This window comes from Marmota marmota, unplaced genomic scaffold (genome assembly GCF_001458135.2).
Source record: "Marmota marmota marmota unplaced genomic scaffold, marMar, whole genome shotgun sequence".
NCBI lineage: Eukaryota > Metazoa > Chordata > Mammalia > Rodentia > Sciuridae > Marmota > Marmota marmota.
In genome coordinates this window covers 41,311,755-41,320,966 of record NW_026000082.1, presented here as the reverse complement: position 1 = coordinate 41,320,966, position 9,212 = coordinate 41,311,755, and the positions used below count along the sequence as shown (strand labels likewise).

At 59.0% G+C, this 9,212-nt stretch overlaps 1 long non-coding RNA gene across 1 annotated transcript; it reads left to right on the top strand.

Moving 5' to 3' along the window:
- Nucleotides 1-730: 730 nt before the first annotated feature.
- Nucleotides 731-2,733, top strand: LOC125610404. The gene is made up of 2 exons (XR_007340427.1): nt 731-1,687; nt 1,969-2,733. It is a non-coding gene; the product is annotated as an uncharacterized LOC125610404 (long non-coding RNA).
- Nucleotides 2,734-9,212: the final 6,479 nt, after the last annotated feature.

The window sequence follows — 9,212 nt, the reverse complement described above, 5'->3', positions numbered from 1 at the left end:
CACATCATGGGAGGACCATGAAGAGAGACACGTGGATCGTGGAACAAACCAGACACCCAGGCATTTGTGAGGGTCTTGGGGGGACGGTCAAAGGCAGCTGCGTCGCTGTGAAGAGAAAGTGGAGCCTCCAACGGTGTCAGAGAGCTGGCTGGTCCCAGGGGGGAGGTCTTCACTGGATCCCTACCTCACACCGCACCTAGAGAGACATTCCTGATAGAGCAAAACCAAACTTTAAAGCTATTCTAAGGAAGTTTAGTGGAATATCAGGAAAAGATTCCCTAAACAAATAGCAAAAGATACAGATTATCATGGGAAAAAAAAAAATCTTAAGTCGACCCCACGGAGGACTGGAAGTTCTGTGTGCCAACACTGTCGCACGACACAGTTGAAGTACGACCCATCCGTGAGACGTTGCAGCAGTCAGAGAATAGAATTTGGTATCCGTAGAACTCTCATAAACTCAAAAGGGAAAGACACCCTCATCTGGAAGAAGGAACTGGTGTGCAGCCCAGGGGTCAAGCACTTGCATGTATAAGGCTCCAGGTTCCGTCCCCAGCACTGCCAGAAAATAAAAATAATTTTAATTTTTTAAAAAATATTTATTTCTTAGTTGTACACAATACCTTTATTTTGTTTATTTTTGTGTGGTGCTGAGGATCGAACCCAGGGCCTCACACGTGCTAGGCGAGTACTCTACTGCTGAGCCCCAGCCCCAGCCCCTAATTTTAATTTTTTAAAAATCAAATAAAAGAAAGTACCACAATTAGACAATGAAAATGATCAACAAATACATGTTAAAAATGAAACTTCACTAAGAAGCTGGAAAACAATGTTTTTTTTAAACTTAATTCCATTTCATACAGATCATATTGGCCCCCCAAAAATTCAGTGCCCCAATGCCCTCCAGCCGGGATCTTTCATGCTACTAGAATTGTGGTTGGGATGATCACTCTAGAACACAATTTGGTGGTATGCATTAAAGATAAGCAGGCACCTGTTCTAGCACTTTTACTGTTAGGTAGAGACCTAGAAAACCCATGCAAGACATTGATTGGGACTGAAAAGAAGAAAACCAGAAGTTCTTCCCCGAGGGGACTGTTTTTCTAACCTGCCGTGTCAGTCTGGAGGAATATTACACAGATGTGAAAATGGAACTCTTTATCTGATTTTTTTCCTAGCTTTAGATGGCTAGCTAGAATCTCCAGACATGTGAATATCAGCCCACATGGACTCACAAGGTACCAGGTGAAGATTTCACACTAGAGATGGCTAAATTCAGCGTCTCATTCCTGCAAGATGCCTTTAAACACACAAAAGCCACTGTATATTGTTCATATGTACAAACACATCTAGAAAAACAAAAAAAAAAATAGAAAAACGTGAGCAGAAAGGATTTAAAAAATTCATGGTCACGATCGCCTCTGAGGAACGGGGAAGGAGCGTGGTAATAAGGAAGGGAACGAGGAACCTCATCATTATTCCTTTCTTGCTTTGTTTGTCGCAGTGCTGAGACCAGAAGTCATTTTAAGATTTTCTTCTTTTACAAAAGACAGTGAGTCAAGTGGAGCAGACGTCAGCTTTCATGAACTTGAAGTGGGGAGCAGACGGGACTTTCTTCCTCCTCCCTCCCCCCCTTCCACCTGCCCATCCAATAAGAAGAAGTAGCGCTGGCCTCTGCTTCCTACAGGTGGGGAGAAGAAGAAAAAGCTAAAACAAATCTTTCTCTTTTTTTCTTAACACCTTCTCCTCTGTATCTGGGAATCAGGACGGGGAGGGTCCCGGGAGCCACTCTTTGATGGGGTTTTGATGGATGAATAGAAGTTCTCCTTTGTGGACCAGGGAAGGGTGCAAAGAGGACCGTCCAGGGCTAGGAGGGTTTAAAAAGCTCAGTGCCAGTGGTTTGAATGTCGCCAAAATATGTTGGAATGTGGCCTTGTGACCATTTGACCTTGAATCCCCTTCTCCCAGATCTGTGAATACAACATCTTTTTCCCTTGTAAACGGCCCAGTCTGCAGCGTTCAACTAGAGCAAGGGAGAGCAGGAGAGCAGCCCAAGGTCCTCGGAACCTACACAGTGGTGACGTTGCTCTCTCAGAGTTGATGAGCAGCCGGGAGCGGGTGAGAGAGTGGGCTGGCTCCTGGGGGGACCGGTGAGCCAGGCTGAGGGTCTCAGACTTCACCCTGCGGGCACCGGGAACTCTGGGTTGACAGCGTCCTTCCCGTGGGACCCTGTGGCCTCCACTTCCTGCACGTCAAGGTTAAGAAAAAGTCCCACCCCACTGAGACGATTCAGGTATCTGCCATTCCCACAGAGGGACCGTCCCTCTTGTCACTCTCCCTTCTTAAAGAGCAGCCACATCCGTGGGGTGACAACAGACCACTGGGCCCTGATGGACCAGATATGAGGGGCATCAGCTCAGGAACGCCTGGAGACCTGGGCACCCAGCCTCACTGCAGCCCCTCAAACAGAGACAAAGTCCCTGGTCCAGGGCAGCTGAGCTGCGAGCCGCACTCCTGCCCTCCAGGGTCTAGGTTCAGCCAGCCCAGGGGCCACCGCGGGTTACCTGGACCCTCCTGCTCACCACACTGGAAGCAGCAAAGGATACGGCCAGGCTTGTCTTTTAAGGCCTGGACGGTGGCGGGGCAGGACCATGTGATGACTCCCGAGAGTCTTGGCCTCTCTCTTCCTGGGCCCCTTCTTCATGAAAAATAAAGGCGAATATATTAATGTTATGTATTATCTTCTACTTAAAAGGGTTTTTTTTTTCCTTCTAATTTTAAAAGAAACTAAACTATCCTCATGGGCCCCTGGCACTGTGCCTACCGTGCCTAATGGATAATTCAGCCTTGGGGACAAGGCGCAGGGAGTCCACACAGGAGCCATCACAACAGTCACTGGGGTTGGTCCTGATGCAGTCGCAGGAGCAGGATGTGGGGAGCCAGGACCGGAGTGAACACAGATGCTCCCCGGGAAGGATAAAGATGGAGGGTGGAGGGGAAGGAGCAGGGGGGCCCCCCCCGGCAACCAGAGCAGGGCCTCAGCTCCGCGGCTCATGCAATATAAATGAAGGCCGAGAGCGGGGACTAATGGGAGCTGTTGGCCGCCTAAATGAAGCCGCTTCCCCAGCCCTCCGATGGGACCACCCCACCCGGGGAGGAGGGCATCCGAGCAGCCGGCGATGAGGAGCCGACTCCGTTCCCAGCAAGTCGCTGCTCAATGAGCTCCCGGGGGAGCCCGGGGCCGGGCGCGACGCGGGCATTCTGGGACGGCAGAGCGGGCAGAGCAGGACCCGGCGCTGGAAGGACGCCCCTTTCAGCCTCCGCTCTCCGCGGGCAGCCTGGGCGCCCACCCAGGTGGCTGCTGCTCTGAGAGTCCGCACCTGCACCAGAGGGTCGCAGCTGGGCCCAGGCTGGAGTCAGCAGGGCCTCTCCGCTGGCCGAGCCAGCAGCCGGGGAAGGGAAACGGATCCCAGTCAGGAGCTGCCTCAAGCCGCAGCAGGGCGTCGGCGGGCTCTGCACAAAGGCGGGCGGCACTTTTCCCCAGTGGCTCCTTAGAAAGCTGGGGGGCACCCCGCCTCGAGGTCTGTCCGAGACTCCGGGCTCCACTCCTCCCAGAGCAGGACACAGCAGAAGGATGCAGCCGGGTCCCACCAACTCTCCACCACCACCCTGCTGTGACCCCGAGATCTCCCTCTTCTGTGTCCCCAGCAGAGGCCAGGCACCTGGCCAAGGGGCACCTGGCACCTACCGAGGGAGGCGCCTGCCCAAGCCGGAGACTCCCCTGGAGGGGATCACGAAGCAGGTGGCTGAACCCCCCCTTCAGCAGGTGCAGGGGGCCCTGGCGAGTCCCAGCTGATGCTGACGCTGTTGGCTGGGGTCCTGACTTTGAGAGCCACCACCTTTACCCGTGTCCAGCCTGAAGCTGTCCTCTGGACGCCTTGCCTGACCTCTGAATCCTACATGTCCGCTGCGCCTGGCGTTCCTCCTGACCTGACTTTTGACCTCGTCCTCCCACCTAAACCCTCTCGTCTCCTCTGAGCTCCCGTGACGCCAGGCTGCCTGTGACCCCCCGTGGCTAGGACCCTCCTGCCCAGCCCTGCCCGGCCCCTCTACAGGCCTCACTCGGTCCTCTGTCTGTCCCAGGTGCTTGTCAGAGGATCACCGAGGGCCCTTCTCTGGTGTCCAGCGGAGGGGCCGTGGGGGCACACAGGCCCTCGGCTCCCCCCGCCTCCCCAGGGCCTCTTACACGCCAGGGAACGGCGCGCACATCAGGAGAGTGTCCAGTCCACAGAGTCTTCACTGGGCCCAGGACAGGCACAGTGTCCCCTGGGTCTCCTGTGCCAGAGTCCCGCTGTCTCCCCTGCGCTCAGCTCTCGGCGGCCAGACTTAGAAGGCCCAGCGGCCAGTGGCTGAAGCCCCGGGAGGCGGGTGTCCTGTGTACTTCCTCAGAAGTCTGCAGGTGACACGGTCGCTGACTCTGGGCAGAGGTGGCTTCTGCCATCCTTTGACCTTGACCTCGGGACCATGAGGAGGCAGCCCTGGGGCCCACCGAGGCCGAGCCTTCCTCTCCTGTGAAGCAGGAGGTGACCTGCTCCCTGCCGAGTCCCCCCCAGTCCCCCCATCCCGCCCTAGGCGGGAAGTTCTGCTGTCGGAGAGGAAACGGTGGTGAGAGCTTTGGTGCCAGCAACCAAACAGGTGCCTCGGCGACCTTCAGAACCAGATGCCCCCGGGATTCTGGGAGCATCTGAACGGCCAGCACATTCAAGGCCACTGGACCGTGAGGCCGATGCTCCATGCCCTGTTCCTCTTTGGAGTCTCCGTGTCCAACACGCTAAGTCCATGCACTCAGCACCTGCGTCACTGCCACACCCTGCTGGGTGCCCCGCCCCTCGGCAGGCCCTGGACAGAAGGGCACCGTGGATGGGGCATAGGCTCAGACCATCATCTTTGGATCCCACCATTTTCAAGCTGTGTGACCTTGGGCAAGTCACTTCACCTCTCTGGCCTCGTTTTTGTCATTGCGGAGTGAAGACTGAAGGTGACAACATGCACGAGGCATAAGGACACACGGTCACTTAACGGTGAGACTGATAATGACCTAGGAAGACTGGCTCTCGGCAGCTGGCTCCACCCTCGGTGAACACACCTCAAGTCTCAGGGTCTCCATCCGGCCAAAGGGACGGACACCTAAACCAACGACCACAGCAGAAAGGGACAGGTCGGAAGACGGCGCCAAGGGACACTGGGGAGGGTGGCAGGTGTGCCCGTGAGCTCATCAGCGGCTTCCCCAGCAGTGGGGATGGCAGGTCAGAGCTCAGCACCGGGGAGAAGGGGAAAGAGGGTCCCCACTCTGCAGGGCCCCAGTCCCTCTGAAGGCCAATAGCAAGAGTGGCAGCAGAGGCCATCAGTTATCGAGGGGTTGCCCTGTGTCCAGCGTGTGCCAGGGCTTCGCAAATTCCACCCCCACAAAACTCCTGCTGCCCGGGGTGGCCACGGGCCCCGTTTCAGGCGGAGAAATGGAGGCCCAGGCAGGTGAGGAGCCCGGGCCTCACCACCGAGCCACTATGCCTCCCCAGGAGGCTCTGAGGGCATCTTTCCTGCCCAGGTACTGCCGGGTGAAGGGACCAGGAGGGGACACATTTGGGAGGGCTAGGGACCACAGGAAATGCTTAGCGCTCTTCTGCACGCTGCCAGCGTTAACTCGCCAGGACTCAGAACAACCCAGCAAGGTCGCATGTCCTTCGTCACCACCTTCCCGAGAGGAGATGGGGCACAGGGCACAGAGCTTGCCCAGAGCACAGGAATGGCACACGGCAGAGCCAGGGTCCAGTGCTGGGTCCATGTCCACGCCATGCTGGAGTGTCCCCTGCCCAATGCCAAAGGCCCAGGTGCCTGGCACCGGGGTCCACCCAGAGCCAACCAGGCGTGGTGAGCAGGAGAGGTCACCAGCCTGAGACAACTGAGAGGTCATTATGGAGACACCTGGGCAGGAGGAGGCCGTCCCTCCACACAGGGGCGTCAAGCGGTGGACCCTCTTCACATCCCGCTGATTGACAGCTAGGTCACGGGCTCAGTCCCCAAGGACCTCCGCTGTGCCAGCCCCAGCCAGAACCCAAGCCTCGGCCTCTGCAAGACCTTCTGGGCTAATGAGAAGAGCGACAGACCTCCTGGGCCACCGGGCTCCCTCCCCACTTGCTCCACAGCCAACCCCCCGCCCGCCTGGCCCGGATCCATAATGTATTAGGCCCGCCCGCGCCTGGGGCTCTTCTCACGCCTGTCCTCGGGCCACATCGGGCTAATTTGCTGAGCAAAATCCAGACTCGCAGCAGAAAAACAAAGGGCCAACTGTTCCCCTTCGCAAGAGGACTGATCCCCAAACTCCCCAGCAGCCGACGCCCCTCCAGTGCCAGTCAGTAGCACACAGAATGAGCTCGTCCCTGGATCAATCCACAGATGCCTGCTGCACTGATTTTGTTGATCTGGTTCTGCAGACCTGCCTTGTTCCAGCGCACACAAAAAGGCTTGTGGCAGGTTCCAAATGCATGTAACCAGATAGGACGAGTGGACAAGTGGACGCGGAGTGGACTAAGGGCAGGCCAGGGCGGAAAACTAAATAATAGGGTTTCTACGGGTTCCTCCGTGTTGGTGCAGCGGCTGGAGCATTGCGGGCTGGACTTGAGCTTGCTGGCAGCCAGAGCGAGAAGCACAAGGATCCATTAATCAGATCCCCCGGGCGCAGGGGGAATGAACCGTTGCGCAGAGAAGGAGGAAGACGGAAGGTTAAGGGTGAGGTCGAGAAGGAGGAGGCCGGGCTGGGGGCGCACACTTGCAATCCCAGGGACTCGGGGGCTGCGCAGAAGGATCACAGGTTCAAGGCCAGCCTCGGCAACTTAGTGAGAGGAGGAGGAGGAGGAGGAAGAGGAAGAGGAGGAGGGGGAGGAGGAAGCCAGCCACGGCCGCACCGGCACCCACCCGGGTTTGTCCTGAAATTCATTAATGAACCAAGTACTGAGTTGGACCAAGGCTTTGGGGTGTGCAGAGGGGAGCCCCAAACTCAAACCAATCCGGTCTGAGCATAGTCCCCAACCAAAAGTCAGGATCTGATGGTCTCTGAGAAGGTCCCTCCAGCCTCCAGCCCCGCCCCAGGCTGCCCCCCAGGAGCGAGTGGGCCCAGGGGACGGCATGGTGGGCGCGGGCCCGTCCAGCCCTGGGAACCCAGCCCTGGGGGCCTCTTTCTCCTCCGACTCTCGCTGGGTCCCCCGAGTCAGCACAAGGCTCAACAAATCCTAGCCTTTGAGTCACCACCGGTGTCCCCCGTCCCCATCCCCGGCAGCAGGTGCTTGTCTCTGAGCTGAGATGAGCAAAGTCCCCAAGGCCCAGAGGGCCACCTTCCCAAACAGTGACGCGCCCCCCGGACACCAGGGAGCTCTTCATGCCAAGAGAAGGAGCGGCTGCCTCCTCCGGAGGCTGCTGGGTGCCTGTGGCCAGGCGGAGTCCTCCTCACGCGCCCTCCTGCCTGGCCCTGCCTCTGAGGTCCAGGCTCCAGCCCAGCACCTCTCTCCAGAACCTCCCTGAAGTGACGGGTACTTCCACGTCTCAGAGTCCCACAGGCGCACAGTGTGCTCAGGGAGCAGCGTTGTCACCCAAAGGCACCTGGGTCCCTGTGCCCCTCCCACCAGGCGCTGCCCATTTCACCTCCTAAGGTGCCACTGCCCTCAGCGCTCGCCTCCTTCCTGACCAGCCGCCTCCTCTTGCCCTGGCCACTCCACCAGGTCCCCTTCCCGGTCCCCACGTCGCTCCTCCAGCTCCTCCCTGCCTCGCGGGCCACCTGCCCTTCCCCCTCCCAGGCTGCTCTCCCCCGACCCCTCCGGAGCCTTCCCTGACCTCGCTGGCCAGGGCCCTGGACTCTCCTCGGAGGCTCTCACCCACCCGGGGCCCCTGGCGTGAGGGGCGTCGGCCAGCCTTGGGCAGGGCTGGTGGATGTCCCAAGGGGGCTGTCCTAGGCTCGTGGTGGCTGAAGAACGGCCCCAAGGCCCTGATGTAGTCAGACCTTGGCCCCTGGCACCTGTGAATGTCACCTGACTTGGAAAAGGTCTTTGCAGATGTGACTGAGGGAAGGATCTGGAGTGGCGGATCGTCCTGGGTGTCCTGAAGGGCCTGTCACCCGGGCCTGATGAGAAGGTGACGTGAAGATGGGCCCTCGAGGGCCTTGGGGAGGCTGGCCCTGAAGACCAGAGGGACTGGCCACGAGCCAGCCAGGCCCACGCTCACCAGGAGTCGGAAGGGGTGAGGAACGAGTATCCCCTGCAGCTTCTGGGAGGAGCACGGCGGCTGACACCTTCATTTCAGCCCATTTTTAAGACCCGGGGCGGGTGGCCTCCAGACGGCCAGGGGATAAGTGTGTGTCGTGTCGAGCCCTGAATGATTTGTCACAGCGGCCAGGGGACGCTGATACACAGCGCACAGGTGATGTGTGGGCTCCCAGTGGGGAACCCACCTTGGCTCCTCCCAGGCTGGGCGACCTTGAGGAGACCTCTCTGCCTCTCTGAGCCTCAGTCTTCCCAACCAAGGAAGCTAAGCCATTTGCCCAAGGCCCCAGGCCTGACCCAGTCCTGCCCTGGACCTTCTCCTAGGAAACCAGAGAAGGCCGGCCTCTCCAGACTGAGGAGCCTGGGAGGCTGAGGCCACGGGGAGCAACGAGAGCTTCCCCCTGCCCTTCCCTCGGGAGGCCCCTGAGGGCGCAGAGGAGAGCAACCCGCCGGGTTCGGAGGCGCTGAGCTCCTCTTGGTCCCCACTCCCCTTCTCCCTCCCCTTCCTGCCCTGACTGTGGGAGGGCTGTGAGGACAGAGAGCACCTGGGTCAACAGAGGACCAGGCCAGCGTGGACGGCACCTGCCAGCCCCACTTGCTCGGTGACGCGAAGGTGAGGACATTAGGAGTGCCCCTCCCTGGGCACCAGCCAAGGCCGGCGTCCCTCACCCCCAAGGTCCTTGCCACAGAAGGGGTTCCAGCCCGTCTCTGGGTGGGGAGACGGAGGCTGAGGCCAGGAGCACTCCTCGGGGTTGCTCAGCTCTGGGGTGACCAGGCCGGGCCCGCGTCCCCATCGCAGGTCGGCCTTATCAGCAAGACGCCCGGGTGACGGTCTCCTCCGCCTGTCTGCGTCTCAGTTTCCATTATTCACCCCCAAAATGGAGAGGCCCCGCCCGCTGCCCC